Source organism: Ambystoma mexicanum, chromosome 12, assembly GCF_040938575.1.
Source record: "Ambystoma mexicanum isolate Mex_15411 chromosome 12, UKY_AmexF1_1, whole genome shotgun sequence".
Taxonomy (NCBI): Eukaryota; Metazoa; Chordata; class Amphibia; order Caudata; family Ambystomatidae; genus Ambystoma; species Ambystoma mexicanum.
Window position 1 is genome coordinate 1,036,095,276 of NC_090936.1, and position 26,103 is coordinate 1,036,121,378.

Below are 26,103 nucleotides of genomic sequence, written 5' to 3' on the forward strand. Positions count from 1 at the left end.
ACATGGGGAGATTTCAAACTCTTAATATGTATGCACCCTTACCTCACTTTTGACATTCTCCATAGACCGCTAAACCCGGATATGGTAGTTCTTTGTTGCATTGTTACAATCCCTTTCTGAAGCAGGTCCACTTGCCCTCTCCACTGTATGCTCTGGTCCTATGCCGTCTTTCAGAAATCTGAAACTTGCACACAAGTAGTAGCAAAACAGTTCCTTCATCTCAGGCACCTAATTTCTCTAAAAATGCCAGGGGTAGCGTAAGTGACATCACGTGACCCTTGACCTCCAATGACATCACAGGAAGGGATGCCATTTGACCCTGCCCCAAGTGGCATCACAAAGTGATGGCACACGACATTTCACCCCTTGACAAAACAGGATGTGGCATCACATAGCCTTGTTCCTCAGTAGACTGCCACAGACTGGAAACAGCATCTGACCAACCCAGAAAATGATGGTCTGTGGGGTTGCCCAGAGCTGTGCCAGTAGTTGGGAATTATTTCAAACCTTCCAGCCATCATCTTTCTGTTTTGCTTATTTAATAACAAACTCAGTTCTTTTTGTTAGATGGGAGATAGAGGGGAAGGATGTGTTGCAGGTCACAATCCATTTTTGCAGGTTTTTTCATTTTAAAATGTAAACCGCAGCATGCCCATTTCATTATTCTTTTTGGTCCTTTATATCTTGCTTAATGCCGACCTCCACCAGCGAACAGAAACCCATGTTGAACTGCATCCTCTTGTTCCCAAAGCAAGTGTGTTGCCCAGGAGCTATCCTTTCAAATCTATATTTTTAGAGGAAGCAACAAATTGGTTACTTCAAAGGCCTTGGGCAACTTCATGTAAATCATCTCACCATGCATCGATCTACAGTTTGCCTGTGATGCAGGTCTGGCAGATCTGGGTCAGGGGTCACAGTGCCCAGGCATGATTGGTGGCAGAAGCCACTGGGGCACATCCCTCTCCTCAGAGGCCCAGTGGCTCATTGCATGTGCAAAGCAGACAACGAGAAACACTGATGAGATTTGCGTTCATGCTGTGTTGTCAGAGTACTGCAGGCTGCTCTTACCCATTCCCAGCTAGCTACACCTAGACCCCATCCTGTTCCTGTTGCTACAGTACTGTATATGAGCTGTACAGATATCCCCACCACCGACCCAACCATTCAGGCATTCTTCACTAATGGACTGCCAGCCTGTTCGTGATAGTGGCTTCATGGTTTTTCCTGCATCCCTGTTATTTCTCCAGCTAACGAGATCTAGATTCCAGGTAAAAAAAAGCTGTGGCACATTTGGCTCCATTTACAAGCACCTTTTTCAGGTGCAACACAGATACCTGGTCTTGGCACCGACTCAGTGGCCCAGGGGTCGTCGCAAGGAAAGATCTAGGGGTAGCAGTTGGTACCCCTGGCAACGCCAAATTACGTCCCCGATTCATCTTACTATATCCCCAGCCCATCTCCCGTTCCCGGTCCTCCTCTGGGCTACACCCCCTGGAACCCTTGCCCACGTCTCGCTCCCCCTCCCAATCACCCCCCCCCCTCTCGCCCGCCGACCCATGTCTCCTCACTCACCTTGCCTCCACTTGCCCAACCGGTCCTGTCATCTTCTGTTCAGTATGCATCGAAGGAAGGACATTTCACACAGTATTACCTGCAAAGTCCTCTTTCCACAAAGCATCAGGGCCCTTGGCCCAAAACAACCACAGCACCAAACAAGCATGAATTCTAAAGGTACCCTATCCTTATGGGTCACAAGATTTCTAATACCCAGTGTGTGCTGGTTAGAGGATTGTGTGTGATTTGACCCCGTACAAACTATCCTAAATTAGTGAAGTGTTAATAATACAGGTTCAACATTGTATAGCAGATGCATTCTGTATACCTAGAAGATACCAGTAACTAATCAAGTCATCTTAGGATGGACAATGTCTAGCAAAACTTGACTTCTCCAGTTACCCATCCAGAGGACCAGATTTTGGATACTATGGAATTAAAGTTGATGCATAGAGTACGTGGATGTACCCATTCAGAGGGACATTCAGCAGCAGCATCGGTATATAGAAAAGTGCACCAGCATCCCTGCCTTCAGAAACCTACAGATCAGCATCAACTATGGTCTGACCATCATCGGACACGCAACTGTCTGGCACCACAGATGTCCAAGAGGATTGTAATCCAGGCAAACTTCCATCAGAACTGTCCCAGAGATAGCAGGAGGGGTACATAATGGAGCACCAACCACTCGCTGTTAAAGAAACCAACAACACTAAAGAAAGACAACCAAAGTTGAAGAGGCTGTGTCCGGACTTTTAATAAAGGCAGACATTAGAAAGAGGTTACGGAAAGAGGCACGTGTGTGGCAACATGTCAATCCTCTATTGCAGAAATCCCCAAAGGGGTTTTATGAACCAGACCAATTTATGCGCTAAAATGAGGGTGTTGTACTGTTTTGAAAAAGGACATTTGCGCATGTCCACATCCATCCCCATGCATGAAGCGCTTGGCAAACGAATAGAAGAACCCATGAACAAGCCAAGGAAGACTGCAGATGGATCCAAAATGCACCGAGGAATGGCCTTCGGTTTCCTTGACGGGGGCTATCACCTCGATCGCTTCCGACGGTCACACTTACCAATTGCTACTTTTATCACACTGGGGTTAAGAGGTGTGCCCATGTGCAGGACAGGGACACCGTCATGCTTTCTACAGTATATTCTGTGCTGCATGCCGCCACAGGGCTTTCCTCGTTTATTGCTAATGTAAAAATTAAAGTCACAGGCGGGAAGAGGGAGGTGACCGAATGGAGAAAGGCACGTACACTTTTTATGAGGTAATCATGCCCGCCTGAGCGAGTATTTCCTAGAAGGCAGCGTGGGACCACTGAGGCCTTGGAGCAAATTAAATTCACAAGGGCATGGAGTCTCGAAAAAGAGGACAGTGGAGAGCGCTGCAGTTTAGCGTTTTCAAGAAGGATCAGCACATGGAACATGGAACATTTCATGCCAGCATGCACAGGGCATGGAGGCAGGCACTCCATGATTAGCCATGTAATGCTCACATTATGTCAGTGGCATTATCACTTTACAGCATAGGAAAATCAAACAGGGTAGCAGGGGCCATCGCCTTTCTTAAAGCAGTGGGGCACAGCTCTGTCCTGCCAAGGCTTTCAGGATAACCAACAAATGTGTAAACGATTTCCCTTTTAGATTCATTGAATTCAAATGTATCCCACAGAATGTGTCTGAGGTTTTATATTCCTGGTTTCAGTTCCTTATTCACATTTCCTTTTTTTAAAACATTTAAAAATCATTTACAGCATCTTCAATTTCGCATATATTTTCTGAGCATTTGCAGACCGACAATCACACTGGGGGCCATGTACTATGTCCATTCAGCCCCCAGCGTCGTAATGTCAATTCAAATTACATCATGCTTCGTTTATGCTTTTAAAATTAAAACATTTATTGATACAGTATATATACACATGTATATATATTAAATCTGATGAAGCCCGCCAGGATGAAACCCATGTTTGTTTCTTTGTCCTTTCTTGTCCACCATGCATCCAATAAAGGACTTTATACAGAGAACAAATGTAGGTGTGAACTTTTGATATTCACGGAAGAGTGCCGCTGTTTGCAGACAATGGTCAGTGTTTTGGTGATTCAATATATATTATACACAGTCACACCGCGCCAAGGAAAGTTCGAAGTTGAAATTGCAGTCTGGAATTTATTTTAGGTGATAAGACAGCCTGACACGTGTTTCAAGCTTTAGCTAGCTCTTCATCTGAGGCTGTTGTGTCAAATGAAATTATCAAATGTACAATTTTTGTAAAACAAAAAATGAGATCAAGGTAGCATAGTAGGTCAACACAAGGGACGGAATGCAAAGGCAAGGCAAAGTATGATAAATAGAGAAGTAAATAAAAACCACATTTCGTATGTCAACAGTAAAGTAATGCATGGTATATGGCACTACTTCCAATTGTTGCAGCCACATTCCATTTGCTATCACACATTTCAGCTCTTGTGAGCCAGCTCGAGCTATGGAAGATATGTATTTGAGCCAGACAGGCAGAGCATGATTGGCCCAAATACAGCCAAATGCCAGATGACAGTATAGGAACCTGAATGGCAATGCCTCTTCTTTGATCTCTTTGTGATGGTTGGTAACACCCTCTGCCAGAGACAGCCGCCCACCAGACAGATATCCTGTGCCCTGGCATCAAAGTAGCACACCGATTCAAGGGGAGTAGCCTAACATTGGGGTGCTGCATTTCTAAAAACCTTTGATCCAAGTGAGAAAGGGAGGAGGGTAGAGTAGTCAAGAAAGCTCCATACCATGGAAGACGACTTCTACCATTTTGTTTCTCTCTACCACTCTCTCCTTCCTGTCCCCGCCACTCCCTCTAGAGTAAAGTACTTTGGATGTGATATCAGAAGGGCAAAGATCACTTCTTCTTTCAAAAACAGGGATTGGACCACTAAGGCTGGCTAGTTTTAGTCTAATCACCAGCAGGCTTTTGCCTTTAAATGAAGGGGTCTCCAACTATTTCTTTGATTTACTCTGGAACACCACCCAAGAAGGACTTTACTTGTGACCTCGGGAATTGTACTTTCCAATGCCCTTAACCAATGAGGTGAAGTAGCTGTCCAAGGCAGAGGAGTGCTGTACCCCCTATCCACTCCAAGAGCAGATTGGGGTGACATTTAGTGTGGACCAGGATCTGCCATTCTGCACCAGAATCCATCAGGGCTGGGAGAGCAGGCACTGAAAGGACTTGCACAGTCCTCAAGTCCCAGAGTTCTGTCTCACAGCACTTGGAGGGCCATATCTGCTACGGCTCGACGTTCCACTGCCTTGAAACCAGTTGAACGGCCATCATAGTAAATGCAACGCCATTGACAGAGATTCAGCCGGTGCTACTATCTGGCACTCCTCAGAACCTTCTAACAATTGCTTGCACCAAGAACCCGCTCGATGCGGCATCGTGCCCTTGCCGAGACAGTCAACTCTAGGCTCAAATCAACCGCTCAACACCAGGCCCATACTCTACCACTGGAGAATCACTTGCCGTCTCAGACCAGGGGTTGCACCACAAGTGTACCCGACTCACCCCTCGAACTGCTGCTTTTTACAACCACGCATCTGAGCAGGATTACCATTTCGACACCCATCGACTCGGACCGCTGCAGCATCACTTATCGACTCCTCTCGGTGGTTACAACCAGACTACCCCGAAGAGTTCCTGGGGAGAACCCAGACCTGCGCCGCCAAATGCCACCTTTGAGCCGCATATAGCTACTGCATTTGGACCTGCTCGATGCCCGCTTGCTGCTGTGCCCACCTGATCCAATGTACTCAAACAGAGTTTGATTGGCTTGCTTCACTCCTTGAAGCCGGGTTCGATCCTGTCGAACCGCCAAGAACTGCAAAAAGGTAATATGGACCATTAACGGCCGCCTTTGGTCCAGTTCTGGGCACTAGAGATGGGTTAAGTCACCAATTCCCTTTATGCATCCAAGAAACATACTTTTTAAAGAACATTGTGGTTTTTACTTGCCTTACACCCCTGAATTGATAAGATAGGTTATTTATAACATACTTAATACCCAGCGTTTTCTAAGTGCTGACCCGGGGTTCAAACCTGTGTGGCTCCGTGTCGTCTTGCTTCCAAGGAAAGCACGTTGCAGCTGAGCTATCCTCCCCAGACAATTATTACTCAGAGTGCTGCATTGTGCCATGTTTGCTTATTATCTGTTCTTTCCTAAGGGGTGGGTGTTATAAAGTGTTTTCTTACTTAGCTATTTTTGGTGTTTTATTAAAGCATATCTATGTTTACATAGAAGCTTGATTGGACATTCCTTTAGTTTAGAACGTCATACTTCGCTGTTTGGGTCGCAACTGAATCACGTTCACACCCCTCCTGAGAGCATAGCCTTCCCTCAGCCCACATTACAGCAAAAGGTGAGGGAGGTATATCTCTTAACTGTGCCCGTTTTGCCTTTTTGATTGGGTTGCCTCTTGGTTTGTAGCAATGCAAGGGCTGAATGGGCATTTTAGGCTCCAAGCATCCTTGTCTTCTACAGGGCAGATTCCAACTTGTCAAAGTAACAATCAACCAATGTAGATAATTCTATAGACTAGGCCTGGCCAATCAGAGTTCCTGACTATCCCCATGGGGTCACAAGTTGGGGAAATAAACATGGGGGTCAGATCACGAAGGCTAGATACACTTTGGCATGATACCCAATCTTCTTCTAGTACTGGATATATACAGGGTGGTGGGGGGGGGGGGAGGTGAGCTACAAGGATGAAAAATGAGCTTTGTACTTTGAACCTGCAACACTGGATTTCACATCGGCATCTGCAACCTGAGGGGTGGGAGGTTCAGTGTTGCTGGTTTCAGACCCTACACGCCAAACTTAACCCCAATATGTCCTATACTGGATTGTAGATCCCAGAGCTGGGGCATAATGACTGGATGTGGCAAGTTGCCAAGCACTGATGCTAGCGCCTCGACTAAAGCTTTGTGTTTTAAAGGGGATGTTAAGACTGGCAGGATCCCCGCAAACTGCCAGGCAGTCTTAGATTGGTATTGCCAGGCACTTTTTTAGACTAAGATACTTGGAAAACTGGAGTGGCAGCTCCTGCGTTCGCGGCAGTCACATTTAATCACGCTCGGCACACAGCTGCTCAAATGGATTTTTACAGCAGAAGAATATTCCGCTGCTTAACAAAAGGCTCTTGTACTCCCCTGTGTTATTAGTACCTCGCGCAGCCTGCAGGATGTCAGACTCCATTCGCAAGAGGGCTGGGCTGCACCATCCCCGTTGATGATCTGATACTCCCATATCATTTCTCATTACCAAAGCGAGTTTAATTGCAAATGTCTAGCTTTTGGTTTAGGGTTTCATACTGGTCATTAGCCAACTTGTTTCAAGCACTCCCAAGTCCTGCATGCGCAGTGTTTTGACCAGGATCACACAATTTGGCTGTGGAGATAATGGGATTGGACAGGTGGTCTCCTAGTAGAACAGCTGAAGACTGCCACTTGAACACATCATCCACTCATGGGGCGCTCGGAGTACAATTTTGTACCACATCAATCGGGGCTCTGCAAGTCAGATCCTCAAACCAAACCAAGTATGTGTTTTCAGGGTATTCCCTTAAAATACCTCCAAATGCGCCATTAGTAAATAGTAGATATTTAGCTAGGCGATGGGTATACTGAAATCGTAGCACAGTTGTTGCTCTGAGGACCAGGCATGGAGAATCCAGATTCAAGGCATACAAATTTCCCACCATTCACTGCAGGAGGCACCAGCCCACACCCCAAACTTGTCAAACCAATGAATGCTTTGCCAGCGATTGCTACTTCTCCAGCCCTGGAGACCATATTCTTATTACCGGGTGCCCCAAACAGGTTGTCTTGAAAGAAATGATCACATGTTAATTGCAGAATGTACCTTTTCGCATGGTAAAAAAAGGGCATTGACATGGAAAGAAGATCCATGCCATGGAAAGAATATCCATGCCAATCTATACAAATTGATTCGCAATTTGGGGTACAGACCACCACAATTATTTAAAATCATCAAAAGTAGAAAAATCTATAAACTTACCGTACCAGATTGCAGGCTTAAGTAGCTATAAAGTTTTCCACCACTTGGAAGTAAAGTCTTTCAGTGCATGGTTAGCCCTTGGCTGAAAGCCTTCAGGGGGGCCACAGACATTAAAATGCAAGTGCAGTTTTCTTCCTTGAAGAGGCAATTTGTCTTTTTCTATTGCACCGTCTACAAAGTTTCTCAACATTCATTTAGTTCGATAAATGGTTCCTCCATCGCTCAACAGTTTTTGGAGAAAAAAAAATGGTCTGAGCCTATGTAGCTCTGCCATCGAAAGTTCTAAACATTTAAAAGATAGAGGACAGTGATTGTACAAACCTGAGGGATAGCAGCACCCTAGTCTAGGAGTACTGTGTGTGCTGTGTGAATTATACGTTTGGATAGAGGCCTAGACCACTGGCTGTTGAGTCTCATTGCGATCCCCGTTATGCCTCCCGGATAGTGACGGGGCTCTTGAATCGAAGGGAACCTGAAGGATGCTGTGACAAGTCAACTTCCTGTGCACCAGTGGTCCAGGGATGAATATCTGTTTCTAAATCATCAATCAGCCCCACACCTCTAGTACACCAGAAGGGATCCGAACAGATTGGAAACACACGTCAATTATAAATCTTCTTGACCAATTTTGGTAACGTGGACGAAACGGTAGGCTCATCTCTGCAAGGTCGTAGATCATTGGTTAGTTGCAACACAGCGAAAATACAATTACCCAATGACAAAAGGAACTGTCCATTCAATGTTGTATGACAATATCTAGTTTATTATTATTACAACAGACAGTTCTAGAACACTACAAAATACAACCTACCCTGTAAACTAACAGAGGACAGACAGTTTTACAAAGGAAAGGGATGCACTCTGGATACTGACAGGAGGGTAGTCGGTAAAGCAATCAGTAGAAACTGTTAAAGGGGTCAAAGGGTCGTAAATGTTACTAGGGGCCTTCAGAGAAGGACCAGGGGGTCAGAACCACAATGTACCTGGTGCTTGGGATGCTCTTGATGCTCGACATGGTGGAGTCGGTTCCAGGACGCTTGCAGCTCCTGCAACAAAGTTCAAGACGGGAGACAGCTGCGGGTATCAGGCGGCAGGCAGTTTGGCAAGCAAGGCTTGCCTACATGGGGTCAAGAATTGTCTGTGTTGGTGGGCAGATCTGGAACGCTGGTCGAAGCATCTCGGATGGCTTTAGTGACTGCAGCATGACACCAGTCAGTGGTGCAGCCGGTCGCAGTTCGAGGGCTCGACTGCCGCAAAAGTGTCCTTAAAAGATGGACGCTGTTTGATGCTTGTTGTGGCACTCCTACTAGGTTCTTCGCAGGGCTCGTGTCGTCCTTTAAGGCAGACGGGCCAAAGCTGAAGCAAGCGTGTGCAGGCAACGGCCTTGTCCTTTTCTCAGATACTTTTTGGCACTTCCCATCTAGGAAGTTAGCTGTCAGAACCTAACAGGACACAGTGTGCTGGCTGGGTACCAGTTCTGAAGCTTCTAGACGGATCCTCTGAATTGGGCATCTCCCCCTGATCCCTGGGAGATGTTTAGGAGAGGGATCTTGCTTCCTTCTTGGAAATCCTGGCCTTTCTTCACTGGCAGAAGCTGTAAGGCAGACTGTACCTTCAGCCAGGGTCCAAATGAGTCCTTCCTATTCCTTTCAAAGTAGTTGGATGAACTGCCAAGAGAGGGGCTTGGCCCGCTTTTATAGCCAAATGGGCCCCAGTGATTGGTGCAGGATAAGCCTACCTTAATGAACCAATCCTGGGTCCCCATCAACAAACTTCTGTTATGCGTGAGGTCAGAACCACAGGTAAAGGGGTGAAAACATGTAATACTAAGTACCATCCATCTTCCTGTCTGTTGTGAATCAATGGGTCTCTCTGGTTAATCTCTATGTGGTTCCTGAATAAAGCGGCTGGTCTCCCTTGACGTTGTGGCGAGAACAAACTTTCTGTATCCATCAAATCACATACTCCTACCTTCTGAATGGGATCTCCCTGCGGGGGTTGCCTACTATAAACATATGTACCTAAAAGGACATTTCAATGCTCTTGATACTAAGGGGCGGGAGCTGACTTCAGGTTGACACAGATGCATATCAAAAAGGTGTTGCGTTTCTTGTCCTCTTTGTCAGCTCTGCGACTAGGCCTCTCGCAGTTCTACTTCAATTAACTCATCAGTAGGTGCTGCCACCAGCAGGAAGGACGAATGAGAGGGCTGATCCATGGAGCCTTTGTCAGTTACTAAGGCTGGCCATGACAGGAGGAAGGTTTTGGCTTCCCCCTTCTTGAGCTGCTTCGATGTACCCGTGGCTGTCACATTCTTGATGAAGCTGATGGGTGGACTGTGCCTGTAGGCTGTATCCACCCAGAGTACACATAACTGTGTTTATCATGCAGCGAGCAAAGGAAAATGTGTGCGGATCATCGTCCCAAGCATTTTCTGGCAGTTGATCTCCCATCATTCGATTTCATTACAAAATTTCAAAAAAAGCCCAGGCGAGCACCGAATCCCTCACAGATGTCTAATTTAGTCTCAAGCTTGTACAAAATGGCAGCTCTTCTTTCATGTACATGGCCCAGGAAGATTTCTGCAGCACAGCAGTGATTAATGCACAAGTCTACGACATCAGGTTAGCCTGACAAAGTGCCCATAACTCCAGAAGAACTAAATAAGCTACTTAAAAAATAACATTTCAGCAATCCTTTCTATCACTCACAAAATCCAAGGTGACGACCAGGTCGGTTTCAACTGAACCGCTTTCATGCGACAGGAGCCAGAAAGCAAATTATCGTGGGAAATGGGACAGAGCTAAACCTTAGATCCAATGCAATTTGAATTAAAGTGGAGGGAAGCTCTGTACAAAGCAGGGCCAGAGAAGAGGTATAAAAAAGGGATTCTTAAAGCAGAGTGCCGGCTGCTGTAACCAGAGGCTGATGGACACAGCGTCTGACTCCCAGTACAAGGCAGTCACTCAGATGCAGATCCATGAGAAACCACCAGAGAACCCTGAAAAGAACTCAACTGTCGCTGTGTAAGCCTACAAACATGCTGAAATCGTGGAAGGGGCACTCAAAAGTCGAAAAGACGGCAAGAACTAGAAGTTGTAAGAAGCATGAAAGGTACCTAGTATGTGAAAGTGGCGCCGAGTTAAAGAGACTAGAATCTGAGAAAGGTGCTCCGACACCTGTCAGTATGCGAGCCTGAGGAAGACTGAGAATTGTGAAAGACTTGGCAAGACTGATAAACCAACTGGAGACCGATAATATCGAGAAACAGTCAAACAGCTGGAAGAAGTCACATAAGGAATAAATAGTCCCGACAGAGCATCGAGAAACAACTATATTCAAAAAGTTGTAAACCTGTCCTTGCCTTATGAATACCCATCCGCCACAGCAGCCCTAGTGATCGATAGCTCAACTTTCCCATGCCTGGCCAGAGGCAAAATATCAGTCTGCAGTCTAAAACCCGGCCCTGTAAAGTCTGTTGTCCAAGAGATAAAGCCGGCTACCAATGACATGAACCTGTAATATCAATGGAATGTGTCAAGTAGCTTTACTATCTCAAATCGGAGCCTTAACCAGGTGACCATTCAAGAGGCACACCTGCCAATTACAAAAAATAATAAGTAGGAGGTACTCACCTGTATGCCAAATTCACTGCTCCAGTAATATGTAGCGGCAAGTATCATGGAGTAAGCAGCACCTTACACAACGTGGATCTCTTCATTCTGTCCGACTTGAAGAAAGCCAATACAAACAAAAAGAACCAAAACAATCATTTTTCACGTTTGGGAATTGCTAACTATAACCAATTTGGATTACTAGAAAAAGTACTGTAAATAAAACTATTTTATAGCTTGGCTAAAATCCTATTAGTCAGAAGAATAACTATTAGTTTAGCCTACTCCAATCACAAATTGTTACCTGTAGCCATGATCAAGTCTAGAAATTACTGAGTACTATTTAGCGCCAGCCTGTAGCCTGAAGATAGAGCCTTGTTAGCTCTACACCAAGTGCCAACAGGGGCTACTTTGGGCTGCCCAGTCCAACTATTGGCATACAAACCAATCCAGGTGGCATTAAGCATATTTAGGAATGGTTGCAAAGGAGCTTTAGGACACCTAAAGGTTACAGTATTCAATCTCATGATTTACAGCAGGCAATAGACTAGCTCCGGTTCAGTGGGTGATGCAGATACCCAAGAGCGTCTTCTTGCTGCAACAAACCAAATATTGATTTCGACTCATGATGCGAGTAACTGGAGGTCTGCTGTGTAGGACTTCAACCAGTGCAAAAGAGGAGCAATCTGGCTTGGATGGCTGAGCCTGTACAAGGTTTGATAACCTGAGGGATCACTGTAGCTAAGGTTTTAATATAAGAGTGCTGATGTCTAACTTGAGTAAAAGGTCTGTAGTTTCTGGCCTGCTGGTTCTGCTTTACACTGCTTTCTGTAATAGGATGGGAAAGGATTGAAGGAACGGCCTGTTGTGAAACTAACTATTCTCTTATTGGCCAGCCAGTTCACCATCACCTACTTATTCATAGGCGCAAACGCCAGTTGTTTGTCATGTCATCGATTCTTCCACAGTTGATATATATCAACCGTTTGCAGCCACCAGACGGCACTCCTCAAAACCCTGCGAACAAAAGAGCATCACTAAGCACGACATGTGCATCTGGTTTTGACCTATGGGGCTTGGAGACTGGGCTCGGACAGGCATGTAAAAAGTTAATTGGGGGGCATTGGGGAGTTAAAAAGTGCGGTAGTGGGATCGTGCAGTGTGACGGTAGACCGGGGTCCCCTTCAGTCCGCCCCAGAAAAGGACGAGCGAAAGGCATGCTTAAGAGCGACCCAGCAGGTGGCTGCCTAAATGGCTGCCTTGCGCACATTCTGTTTTATGTATGCAACATTTAGACAAACACCCAAATCAATAGAGTTGCCCAATTGCAGTGGGGGGAAAACAGGATAGCCAGTTTCTTCAGCTCAGAAGACGGATGTACCCAATCCTCAAATCAATATTGGGGCCTCCTACTCTGACATTCTGCGAATGGCGCCCTTTGCTGCAACAAATTGGAGGCCTGTGGCTCTAAGGCCAGCCATGTTCTGGCATCCATCTAAGGCTGCAAGGAAAAAGATAAAGCTGCCCCTGGGGTGCTTTTTCTTTCATTGCTGCTGACTTTTTTTCATTGTTATTTAGTGTGTTGCTCCAATCTTACTATAACAGCGGGGAAGGCAGTCTGACGCCGGATCCGCGCTCACGGATTTAGACTCAGACGTCAAGGTCTTCCAAAGGCTTCTGCTGCCCAGGGAAAAAAGCACCAGCTCAAAGTAGGAGCACTGGAGAGATTTGAAAATGCTTTTAGCGTGCCGTGTTTATCTGGCTGTATGGCGTGTCCACCCGCATCAAGATCAAGGAGTCTGGTAAGATGCACTGATCAAAGAATGCATGTCGCAATACGCAGGGCTGGCGTTGCAGCACTTGCTCATGGAAACGATTAGTTGGCATGCAAAATAGGCTGAATGCACAGCCTACATACGGAGTAACCACTACAATTGCAGAGTTGGACATGAGGGAGGTCCATGTAGCTTCACTCCCTGTTTGCACAAGTCTCTAGACCGCCACAAAAGAGGCACGCAATGCATATGCGACACACTTGTAGATAAATGAATGTTTGATGAGGATGCTCAGCCTATTCCAATGTCAGTACTCGTGCAGTAGAGGCTATGGGAAGGTTGCAAACTGCAGACTTGAGGGACAGGAAGTAAGGGTACCGCAAGTAATTCAAGCTCTCTCGTGGCAAGGCTTGTGCCATTAGACGGATAATGTGTGGTCTTCAATAGTGCTCCATTTAGGATTCCTCCAGATTCAAAGCACTCTAATAATAGGTGTTATTACCCCCTTTTAATAGTAATCCATCAAACTCGAAAGGCTAAGCCACTCCTGCCATGGAGATTTTAACTTGGAAAGTACAGGCTGCCCTCTTGACAGACCAGCACTGGACTTGTGAACTATCCACCTGCACCCCATTCCCTCAGTCAGAGATTGAAGCCCAGGACATGGAGCAGCTCATCAACCTCAAAGTGTAGGCTTTGTGATTGACGAGAAATCGTAGACCATGTCCCCCAGAAGCAGGATCATAACAGTGGTAAGGGTGGTAGGACAATCCAGTGCGGCATACAGCTGTAAGCCCCCAATTGATACAAATAACGGGTTCTCCTTCCAGATGTGCACTGGCCGGCGCAAGCCAGAGCTCAGTGGCCATAGCCAGACCCTCACATGTGGGGCTTCACCAGATCTTGCACACATTCCAGTACGCAGGGCACGTTTGCTGTTGCATGCGCTTAGATGACCACATTCTCCTGCAAACGCCCAGTTTGGTGAGGGAAGGGGCTTGAAGCCTATGCTTCATTCTGGTCCACTTGCAACTACACAGGGCATTTTCGCGGTTGGCCTGGCCTTCTCAATAAACACAATGTGTCTCTGTGGGTCGACTAACCAGCTAAAGGTGCTGAAGCACAACGAGGGTGGGCTTCCTTTCTAAAAGAGGTACAGTCAATCACTTGAGCTGAACTCCATCAGCGAGGTGCCAAGGCTCGCTATTCCAGGCCTATCGTATACTTGCACACAATGCACTTCAGACATTTAACCAGGCCCTGATGGAAAGGGAGTCAGGCCAGCTGGCGAACCAATCAGCAGAGACGCACGTCCTACCGAATCACCATCCTCTACGCGCAGCGTCGGCACGAAATGACGATGCACGAGCCCACACAGCCAGCCAGCCCCCCTTGCCCAGATACGCAAACACGGCGCCTTCTAAAGCCTCGAGGCTCCCCTCAGTCACAGTGGGACAGGTCGGTCGCCTTCAACACAAATTAATACAGCACTAATGAAATTGTCATGCCTTATTTACCAAATTAATATAAATGGCACAGTTTGTTAATTTTGGCTCCTTCTAATTAGAGTAAAACGTTCCTCGCCCGCTAAGATCTGACTGCGCCAAAGTTATTTATGCTCGAAATAGTGTAGGCCACTAAATTGTATGCTTTCCCCCCTTCCTCAAATCAACAAGACCATCAAAAAAGCGGGAAGAATGGCGAGGCACCAGAAGAGGAGAATCCGAGACAGGAAGACTCTTTAAATCCCGGTCAATGATAAGACAAGGCCCTTGGGGCAGGGAGAAGGCCACCGAGGGCCTTGGTGGCAGCAATACATGGCCCTGGGGGGCATGTCCCCAAGGCATTCACAGAGTCTCTAGTCATGGTCAATTGTATTTTTGACAAATTATTTCTAGTCACTGACGAAGAGGAAGTGTGTAAGAATTGATGTTTTGTCTCATGAAATAGTTTTCAGAATATTAAGAAAATATTAATATTTCCTAGGCACACTAATACACATTTTCTTTAAAATAAAAATGGTTGCACAAATTTACTATGTTCCCAATTTGTAGGTACGAGACTAAAACTGAAACCACTAGTCGCCCACTTTACTCACAAGGTTTTCACAGTCCAAGCCCTCTAATGCCCACCCCTTTTGTTTCACCATGCACAAGGTGCATAGCGATGCATTGGGCGCTTTGATTTTTCAAGTTTCTATTTTTGCATTACAACATGCATTTGTCACTGTACAGATGCTTGCAGAATTGCACATAAGACATATATATTTCTAGGGACTCTGTGATAAGCAAACACTGCTCCATAAAGTAACCAAAAGGGGATATAGCGGATAAAGCATGTCACATTACACTAAACATTTGTTTGCACACCAGCCAAAGTCCAGGCAGGATCTGTCCAAATGTGCCCTGTCAGACTGACCTCACAAGTAGCACAAGGTCGGGTGACTGAAGGTGCTTGCGCAGAATCAGCAGGCTCACACCTCACATCGCTGAGTGCTCTCTTGGAACCAGGATGCTTTTAGAGAGCCCAAGGGAGTAGAGAGTATTAAAATCTACATCCACTAGAGTGCTTGTATTCCACTATTAGAACCTTCCACGGGGCATCATGACCTTGCTGGCAAATACCATGTCCCATGGATACTGGTTGGGTTCGGTAAAGCTGGCAATAAAGTCCAGATGCCAGTACTGATTTTTGGAACAGCATTGCCACAGCTTCCCAATCCACAGAGGATATAGGCATCTTCTATTTCCATGTTACACTCTAGGTCTTGGTAAGTCCTATAGTCATGCATAAAATGTATGGCGTTAAGCCATAAGGGCTCTAAGAAAGAAGTCTTACCAGATGAGTAACCATCTCCCATCCAAGAGGTGGAAGCACAAACTCACTCGTACAACAGATCAGCCTCGTAATTATTTCAAAACACTAATGACCCGATCTATCCTGGCTTGGAACTTGCCTGTGAAGGTGACGATCAATGAGGCGTTTCTGGTCTGCAAGTCTATTCCACATAGTTGGCCGACTCAAGTGAGACAACCAGAGTTGGGCTGTCTACCTGCTTAGTATTCTGTTCATTGCGGCTGCAGAAATTTGACAAACACAGGCTGGCATACCTTCGAAACAGTCATCGAACACCCGGATGAGGAAAAGAAAATGGTAGGGCGCACCGCATTCTGAGATGAAATTAATATTTTTTCATAGAAAAAAAAAACCCAGACCTGAATGGACTCTAGGACCTTTGGTGAACATACAAATTGGTTTTGTGCGACAGCGAAAGAAGCAACTTTTATACAAAATAAAATAGTGCAATGCACAATAAAATACATCTTAATGGAATTAATGCAATTATTGTTAAAGAAATGTACATAAATGTTTTATATACCAAGTGCAGGAGCAGAGCTCCCTAGTGGTAGAATGCCACTCGGGACATGAACTTACAATGGGATCCTTTCTTCTGCAGGACTTTGCAGGAATATCCTAGTCAATTGGTCCAAAAACATGCACAACAGTGGTGCAGGGCCCAGCTGTCCAAACTACCTTATGAGTCTGCTTAGGAGAAAGTGTTCTCCGGGCTAATGCAAATGACCGGTCACAGTCAAATGGGTATGTAGAGCTCCTCAGCATATTGGTCAGTTTAGCTATTTGAGAAGGGATTCATCACACCCTAGGCCAGCACTTAGAACTAGGTGTATTGTGGTAGACTAGGTGAACTAAAGTAGAGACACTAGACTATTGGGCCCTTTTATTCCTATTTGACAAGTTAGCCTCTGTCAGGTAGGTCCTTTGTTTCAATGTGAAGTCTGTGACCACCCAGCGGGGCCTTGTTTAAGGTACAGTCATTTTCCCAATTGGTACTTATCACACTCCACAGAGGACAATGTCTAACCACAGCTCACTTGAGCTGCTTCAGACTATTATCCGAACCTATAATCATTGTTAGATTTTGCGGGGAGCCCACACGAGACCGGTAGGCATGGCCTGCAGCCATAGCCAATGCTTACTTTGAACATGCCAGTATCGTTGGCCCTGTTTTGGGAACCCTCTCATCCCACCTAGTGGGCCCACTTGGTGTAGCCAGACCCAAAGGGCATTTTGCCCTGGGTAGTGCCACCACAGTCCTATTGCTATGGCCAGTGGACCATTTGGCACTGGCCTTCTACAATAGCCTGTCCAGTATGGCCAAGGTATACCCTTTTACCACAGACATCTAAAAAACCAACCACCCACAATGACCAATGGCCCACCTGGCTTCTTGCTGCCTAAGCACCAACGCCTGGGGCTGCAGACAGGGCCCCCTTAGGCCAGGGCATGGCCTTTGGCAATGCCACAGACCGACATATAATCCAAGAGTGGCCATGACCAGCATTTCAGGGGGCCCTTGCAAGCCCATAAAAAGCCACTGGACCTGAAAGTGACCCCATTGGTGGTCTACGGGTTACTAGACTGGTCTGGTGGCAAAATGCCCATTCTAGTAATCTGAAGATCACTGCTGCTTATTTGGAGTTGTATTGTACCCCTCTGGGTCCCTTTGTCCTTCCTGGCATTATGGGGACACTCAAGAGGGCTCCAGTTTGCTGCACAGGGTACCCCTATTCATCTTCCCCATATATTTCAGCTGAGGAGACAAATCACACAAGGGGTGAGATTCCCCCCAAATCCTTACCCATATCATTCCAGAAAGCTGTGTCATCGGGAGACCACCCATTCCCAGAAACATTTGTCAGCGAGAAGACAAATAACATGGACACGTAAACAGAGTTCTCGTGAACCCTTAGTTTCCTATTTATTCCAAGAGTTGAAAGCTCGCTATTCAAAGGCAGACTGGCCTGGTTCCCTGAAAGGCAAACAAATCCCCTTCAGGAACGCTTCCAAGAGACTAAGCACTACTTGACAGGTAAATTCATTTAGCATTTAGAAGGAAAACAAATCATTTAGATGAGCCAGCTTAAAAAACAACAGGATGTCATTTGAAATGCTTTTCCAGGAAATCGCAAGCACCCTTGTGCAGAAGGATAACCTCAACACATTGGCTGAGGGACAGCATGAAAAGACGACCCGACAAGCACACACAATTTAAAATGTGGTGGCGCCCTTGCATTCGCTCACAAGTGAAGTGTGGTTAGCGCAAGCCCAGGATGCTGCATTCAATTCCCCCCCTAACCACCCCTGTATCACACTGCATGCAGTATGGAGATACGATGCCCATCCCATCCCCATTCCCTGCCCCCTACACCCTCTCCAGGTGCTCAAACCCCTGGGTACCAATTCAAAAACCTAATGTCACTGCACCAGCTTCTTCAGAAGTCAATGCGGTCCAATAGTGGCGCATCAAAGGTGCTCCAAGTCTCCAGGCCGTGAAGCCCTTTTGCGCAAAAGTGCGACAAGCAGTATTTTGGGCTTCCGGGAATGCGGCCTGCAGACGGTTTTTGTCTAGGGGCAAAAACATAGGCGAGAGAGAGGGGCGAAGAGGGAGAGAATGTAAGCCTACTGAGGCACAAACACGATAAAAGTTAGGAAGCCGTTTAACAATGGAACCACACTGGAAGATACACCTGTGAAGTAAGGTAGACCGTGGCAGTTGGGCACAAATGAAGGCACCACTCACAGTCTGTCCAGACCTCAGTTCCTCCTTGGAATCACCACATCTTGTGGAGCGCGCGCACACACACACACACACGGTTTGTTCACTCAAGCCTTTTTGACCCTTGTCCTTTTCACAGCAGCATCTCAAAGGTAACCCAAGGAATCAAGCCATGGACCACCTTTCTTTGGAACTAAAATTCACCCATAACTAAAGCACTTCCATGCTGGCTGCTTGGATTAAACAGTTCTCCACTTCTGTGAAGCACCCAAAACAAATCAAGAGCACAAGGGTGGCAAGGACAAAGGTAGGGACTATGCAACGAGTAGGAGTAAACCCCAAAGGAGAAACCTGTAGCCTGGATGGTTAAAGATCTATACAATCCTAAAGAACATTACCATAATTAAGTTATAACACCACCAACAAGTCATTCAATTATAAACAGACCATGGGAAGAAGAATGAGACCACCAATCAACACATGCTGTGAAACCTTTACACGAGCTTCCGCTTATACAGGACAGTAAATGCAGTCCATTTCTCTCAAAGGGGTCGATCCTACAGACATATTTCATTAACAAAACGGCCGAATTTGGATGAAAATTCACACGAGATAGGCAGAGACAGAACGTCAGACACACCTAAAGCACAACATGGAGATGAGGTCGCTAAATAAGTGATCTGACATGGGAGGATCCCTTGATGTCCCCTGTGATCCCCACTCGTCTCTGATCTTAAGAGGTGCAACGTCACCAGCGTTGAAGAGAAGACACTTGATCTTTGAACCCTATGGGAAATGAGAAGTGTCACCACTCAGCTGAGAATCTGGATTCTACACTCCAAAATCTAAAGCCAGTCTAAGAATGGCGAGAAGAAATATGTTCCACAACGATGAGATTACAGCAATTCGGACAAACAACACCCATAGAGATGTGCAATTAAATATAAACCCAAAATCTGCACCATTGTTTGAAGGCCTGCAAGGTAAAGACGAAAAACCGAAAAAGTAAAAAGCTATGGTTAACAAATGTCCAAAGGGCAACCAGTGAAAATATTGGCTAAAGCACATTTAAAGATATCGATTGCCAGCAATATTGAATGTTTTGGCCAATTTGTAGTTGTGTGCACCAACCCCCTCCCTCCCGCCCCCTCTCTATCTAAGCCGAGCAGGAGGTTCCTTCCTCTCAGTTTTAAAAAAAATATTTTTACGCTGTTTTGGAGCCTCTTTCCAAACCTGGTCTTTCTGTCCCTTCACTGGCATCAGAATACTTCATCACTGTCTACCTGCAAGATCTCTTACTTTGTCATTGGTTGTCACATTCCCGCCTCCATATTTTGTTCCTGCTGAGGCATTTGAACAATGTTCTATCCCACTCCCATTTGTCTCGGAGTCCCTAGGGTCCTCAGTCTCATGAATGTATGGATCGGTTGGAATTGAGGATAGTCTTTTTTAAATCTCCCCTTCCGAACTACTGGAGTTTTGAGCAAGCGGTTCACCATTTCCCCCTGGTGAAAGGGCAAATGGATGTGAAGGACAGGTAATGAAAGAGGGTAAGGTGGAGGCAAGGAGGAACGCAAGTAGGTTTTACAGAAAATCCATGTACCCGGATGTCAAAGCAATGCCCGTGCCATTGACATTGCAATATCCAGTAAATGTCAGATAGTATAGCAGTTGATAGGATTCTTTTTAAGCTGTCCATATGATTAACGTGTTCCAACACAGCGACCTAGTCAGCTAGGCATAAGTTTCTTCATGCCAGAAAAATGCGGAGGCTCCTGGATTCAACCTGCTCCCCTACCTATTAGAGCAGGTGGGGCCACTATACCTCTACCAAACCTGTACATGCCACGTAGAACCCAAAAAGTGCTCTAAACTGAAGCGACGAGGATGAAATTCCACTACTTTAATGCTAGCTCATCTGATTGTGTTTTGCGGCGGGCAGAGCAGTTTTGTGATGCAGAACATGAAGCCAACGCCTGGAGGTGTTTTGTAATCCTCCAGTGGGGAGGAGTACAATCCACCCACACTACAGTTATTACAGTGTTTAAAAAACCGAGTGTGCTAGCATATTTCATTTATTCTGTCCCCCAAGGATATTGATTTTCATAATGCACTGCTGCTATAGCCAGGCCATTGCGCACTCTATGTGTCTGCAGTCTAAACACTGCACTGACCGCAGGCTTAGCTATGTGCCCTTACTAAGTGCAATCCATACACAGGGTCACCTTTTACACAGCGGCTTCCAAGCTTTACCTCAAACAGCTCACCACCTTTCCCAGCTCAAGTCGACCTTACACTGAGGCTCATGACTAGCTCTCTTCACAAGACATGGTATAAACATTTTGCAGTTCTCGACCCTTAACTGTGAATTTTCCCCATAAGGAGACATTGGGAACGGGATAAACCGTCTGCAAATTCTGTATTTTCCAATGAGTGCCACAGGCTTGGCAAAGTGAACTCCCGAGGTTCCTACTACAATGAAAAGTTTGTTTCAAATCATAGTTTCCATAGAATCTTAGTGTATAATTGCTGGTTGTTCATGGGATTCACTGGATTAGGACAGCACTCTGCGGCACGTGCAGAATTGTCCAGTCTCTTTCAAATGAATATGCAGAATTGTCCAGTCTCTTTCAAATGAATATATACTAACGACTGGTATGAACACACCTCTGAAACTGGAAGGACGCATCGATCAGGAACAGCCGCACTCACAATTTCGCCACTGCTCATAGAAACAGTCCAGACACAATGACTGGTAAAATGGCTAAGGTTGTGGACCCATGCGCGCCTTCAATGGCCACCAACCCAGGCGTTCTTGTACCACAGGTGTGGTGGGCCACACTGTTCCCTTCCAGCTCCACCCCACCACTGTCTGCGCATGTTTATCATTTGTATGCACCCATTACAGTTTATGCCAATTGCTCAAAGTGCAACATGAAGGACAAGTCTTACCTGTGAGACTAGAGTCCTTCTACTGTGCAGGAAATATTCTTGTATAGTGCACTTGAAAGTTTTACATCTGTCACTGGATCAGGTAGAAATGTCGACTAAATGTCCAACCACCACTCAATGAAAAACATTTCGGAGAGGAAGCAGGAGTTTTGCTAGAAACTATGGTTGCGTGACAGGAATCCATGCACAACAAAATCTTCTGCTCAAATCTGCAGTTGATGCAATGAGGCGAGTATTTCGGTTAGACTGATGTCAGAACGTGGTAAGTCCTTGGAATAACCACTCCAAGGGGACATGAACCAGGGATCCAAAAAGTTAGCTCTACTGAGCAACCCACAGGATTTGATGAACAAGTTGGACCTCTCGACAGGGAGATGGTGAGTACAAGTAACACCTTCCAAGCGGGTGTGGTACATTCACAGGTTAGCTTCACAGAGGTGCAGGAAGTGCACAACCGCTTCCACAGAAAATTATTTGGACAAAATGCTGCAGGGAGGTCCAAATAACTCCAGAAAGGATCCCTTTTGTGGCGAGTTAAGGAGAACAGTACATCTTGTCCCATTCCGATGAAGCTTAAAACAAACATCCAAGAGAAGATTGACATGATGATACCTACCATGATGATATAAACCACTGACTTTCGAGGTTTCCATCTATAAAATATTACAGAGGTGGGCTTTCCCTGGATTGACAAATGGGATCTTCAAGCATCAACCAGTACCCATTATGAAAGAACCTTGAATGGGTGCGTTGGGGCTTATCCCTCATCTTGGTTATTAGCGATCCTTCGCCCCAATGTATAAAACATGGGGTATCAGGCATTACAATCAGCATAGTATTTAGCACAAGCCTTCCATTCAGTTACTTTTGTTTATGGAGCAACCAATACCAACTGAACTGCCTTATCAAGATTGGTCAAACACATACATTGATAAACTCACTAAAACTTTATCAAAATAGTGCAGGTGGGACACAAAGCCCTTTAAAGTCAAACCACTAATTACAACAGTAATTAAAATCCTTTAGATGCAGAAGTTCTTACGAGAACACATGCAGTGAGCGCATTGAGTCCTATGCAGAGCGTGTTTGCTTTGGTGATTTGTATAGCACGATCATGCAGCTTTGCGGCCACTTACCGGCCCTTTTATGACACAGCAGAGGGCGGCCTTACCAGATATTGGCGGCGTGCAACCAGCCGCAGTAAACAGTGGAAGCAACAGTTCAGCACAGGCACAATGCTGGGGTTCGGAGCCCTAGTCTGTGCTTGCGCATCACAGATTTTGATGTACAAGACTAGGAGTCAAAGTGTTGCAGAAGCGTCCAGGCCCATCAGCTCGACACCACACGCCCTGCTTGAGAGCACAGGCTACCACTGCTGCTTGTGCTTTCAACACAGGCTCCAGGGTCATCCACTTGGAGCTTCTGAGCAGTTCGTAATCCACAGAGCTAGGTACTCATAGTAGGGACTAGCAGAACATAGAAATGTACCACTTTGTAGCAGCTCTGATGTAACCAAAGGCACATGCAGATACAAGGTAGCATTAAGTGCTATACCAGCCTAAATACACACTCACATGGGGAACAGTACAGAGTCTAAAGGACGCCACAGGGCCCTCCCACTGTGAAGGTTTTACTTAACCTGGGCAATGCAAAATCACCCAAGCGTAGGTGATTTGCTCATAGGTGCAGTATTCGACAAGAACATGTGTTGCGTGGACTGGAGTGTTCAACTCGAAAACCCAATCCAAAACATGGCACGCAATGGATAAGCCATACTGGAACCTCATTCAGTGGTGGGCCGGGCGGAGGGGGATGGGATCCAAAGACATGTGGGCTGAGGGGGCCCAGCAATGCAGGGACCATGTCTCGCAGACTACCGCAAACATTTGCACAGCACCACTTCTTTCCCTCATAAATAGTGCATAAGAGCTGCTTCTGGGGAAAGGAGCGAGAACACGCAGACATCTCATTTGAATATATTAGAAGTAGAAAATTGCCAAAGTGTTATCCTGTTATTGACTTTCATATTAAATTCACATTAATATAATACAATTAATAATGCATCGCATTAGCATCCGAAAGACAGTTTGCGTTACAAACACCACAATCCCTTTTCCAAGGCTTGTGATTAAATAGTCCACTGCCGGCAGCGGCAGGAAGAGGCAGAAGACTCAGCATTCTGGGAAAGAACTCCATCTTGCAAACCCACACTGCGAGGATGCGCGAGCAAGCGAAAGCAAACACTGGTTCACTGGAGTAGGCTTAAGATGACTAACTCTACACTTGGAGGAACCATTGCTCCCCTTGCCTCCTTGCTTTTCATTCAGAACCCACCGCAAGTGAAAGAGGTTTGTGCTCCTAGCCAGAAGTCACCCAAGTAGTGGATGCAGTGTCATCAGGGTCCACATTTTGAAACGTGAAGATCTGGTCATGTACAGATACCACTCACTGTTCACCTGGGGAAGGGGAAGGGGGTTGGGAGACCTTCACACACCACTGGATTATTACTGGCTTGTCAAAGTAGCCCTTTTCGTCATCCAGACCTCTTGCTGGTTCCACCAGCCACGACGAGAACACATTAATCCAAGCAGAAAAATACATTTCCCCTGCCCCCTCTTATGCCTAAACTCCTTCCCTTCAGGCAAGCAGCTCCTTCTACTCTCTCCCTTTCTCCATGCCTTTCTTCCCTTTTCACCTCCAGAGATCAAACTATGCGTCCCCCAATTTGTGCACTATAGGTATCCAGGACAAGCTGCAGGAGGCGATTTAAAGTTACAAACCACACGCTACAAAGGTGAGGGAGCCAACGAATTCACAAGCAGAGTCTGGCAAGACTCGAACCATGGGGGCTGGTTGGGCTCTAGGAGCCACACTTCACCCAATCCACCAAAAGAGGTCTACCTTGCCTTCCACTACAACCTCAAGCACAAAACCCATATTTTTCCAACTGTCTCCTTGACCCCCACAACGACAACATCTGGCATCCTCCTCCCTGCACAACACAAACTCACACATGATGTCCTGCCTCCCTGCCCCCTTAGCAGGAAACCTGTACCATGCATACCAATGTTGGAAGATGCAGCACAGTGACATGAAAAGGATTTTCCAGGATCACACACCTTCTGTAAAATGGGATTTGATTCCAGTCTGCACTTTAGACACTCAGCCAAATATCTTCTCATCTCTAGCGGATATGTGTGTTCATGTACAGCTTTAAGGAGCTAAAATAATGCCAAGTTACATAAAGATGACTTAAAAGTACACAAATCACATTAACAAAACAACCTGAAATATATAAGCCTTTACGTTAATCAAAAAATGATTACAGTTTTATTTTTACTCACCCTGAATGGAACTCTACATGTACAAGAAACTAAGTTACCCACCGTAGTGACTAACTTACTACTCAGTCCTCTTTCCTCCATACTGCATGGGCGTCCCTTCCGACGGGAGCCGGAACCTTTTTCACCTTCTTCCCCTTTAAATTTAGAGGCGCTCGTGGATGCGACCCTGGGAGCATGCGCTGCCCTGACTCCGCTCTCCGGCGCCACACCTCAGTCCCCATTGACACGTCGACAATAGATTTAACATTGCCTAATAACACCAGTACTATTACAGGGGGTAGGGGGTGGTGGTGGAGGAGGAAAGGGGACCAAGGACTAAGAGTACGTTAGTCACTACGATGAGTAACTTATAATTACTCTTACGTCCCGTCCAGCTTTCCTCCATACTGCATGGGCGATTACAACAATGTAGCCCCAGGGTGGAGAGCCTCCTTAAGCAAATAGGTTCCTGAGAACCGCCAGTCCGAAAGCCGCATCAGATCTAGAGCCGGCATCCAAACAGTAATGCTTGCAGAAAGCCAAGGGAGTGGCCCAAGTGGCTGCCCTGCTTATAAATTGCCAAGGGACATGGCGCTGGAATGTGATGGCTGTTGCCTTGGCTCTGACTGCATGGGAGTGCATGTTCGCCGAAAGCGGCTTGTGCTGGCCCTCGTATGCTTCTTTGATGGCTAAGACCATCCAGCGGGAAATGGAGGCTTTGGAGGCCTGCTGGCCTGGTCTTGGACCTCCGAAAGTGACAAACAGGGTGTCCGATTTGTGGAAGCCCTTGGTCCTGTCAAGGTAGAATTTCAGGGCACGCCTGACATCCAGGCAGTGCAGAACTCTCGGTGCCTTGTGCTTCCTTAGGATCGGCAAAAATCATAGGTAGGACTATTTCCTCAATCAAATGGAAAGCAGACGGTACCTTGGGTAGAAATGCTGGGTGTGTCTGCAGGACTACCTTGTCCCTGTGAAAGGTAGTATATGGTTCTGAGGCGACCAGCGCCTGGATTTAGTTGACTCGGCAAGCAGAGGTAAGGCCAACTAGTATAGCCATCCTAATGGTGACCAGCCTGATGTCCGCGGATGCCATTGGCTCAAATGGTTTGTGCGCCAGGGCACCGAAGACTATGTTCAGGTCCCACATGTGGTGTGGCCTCTTGATGGGCGGGTAGTGCCTTCTAAGCCCCGTCAAATGTTTGGCAATCTGATTGGTGGTGGAGAAGACTACCA

General features: G+C 46.3%; 1 protein-coding gene across 1 annotated transcript in view; it reads right to left on the reverse strand.

Annotated features, from left to right (window-relative positions):
* SND1 (staphylococcal nuclease and tudor domain containing 1) overlaps nt 1–26,103 on the reverse strand; it is a 2,477,133-nt gene that overhangs the window by 592,176 nt on the left and 1,858,854 nt on the right. The window lies entirely within an intron of this gene.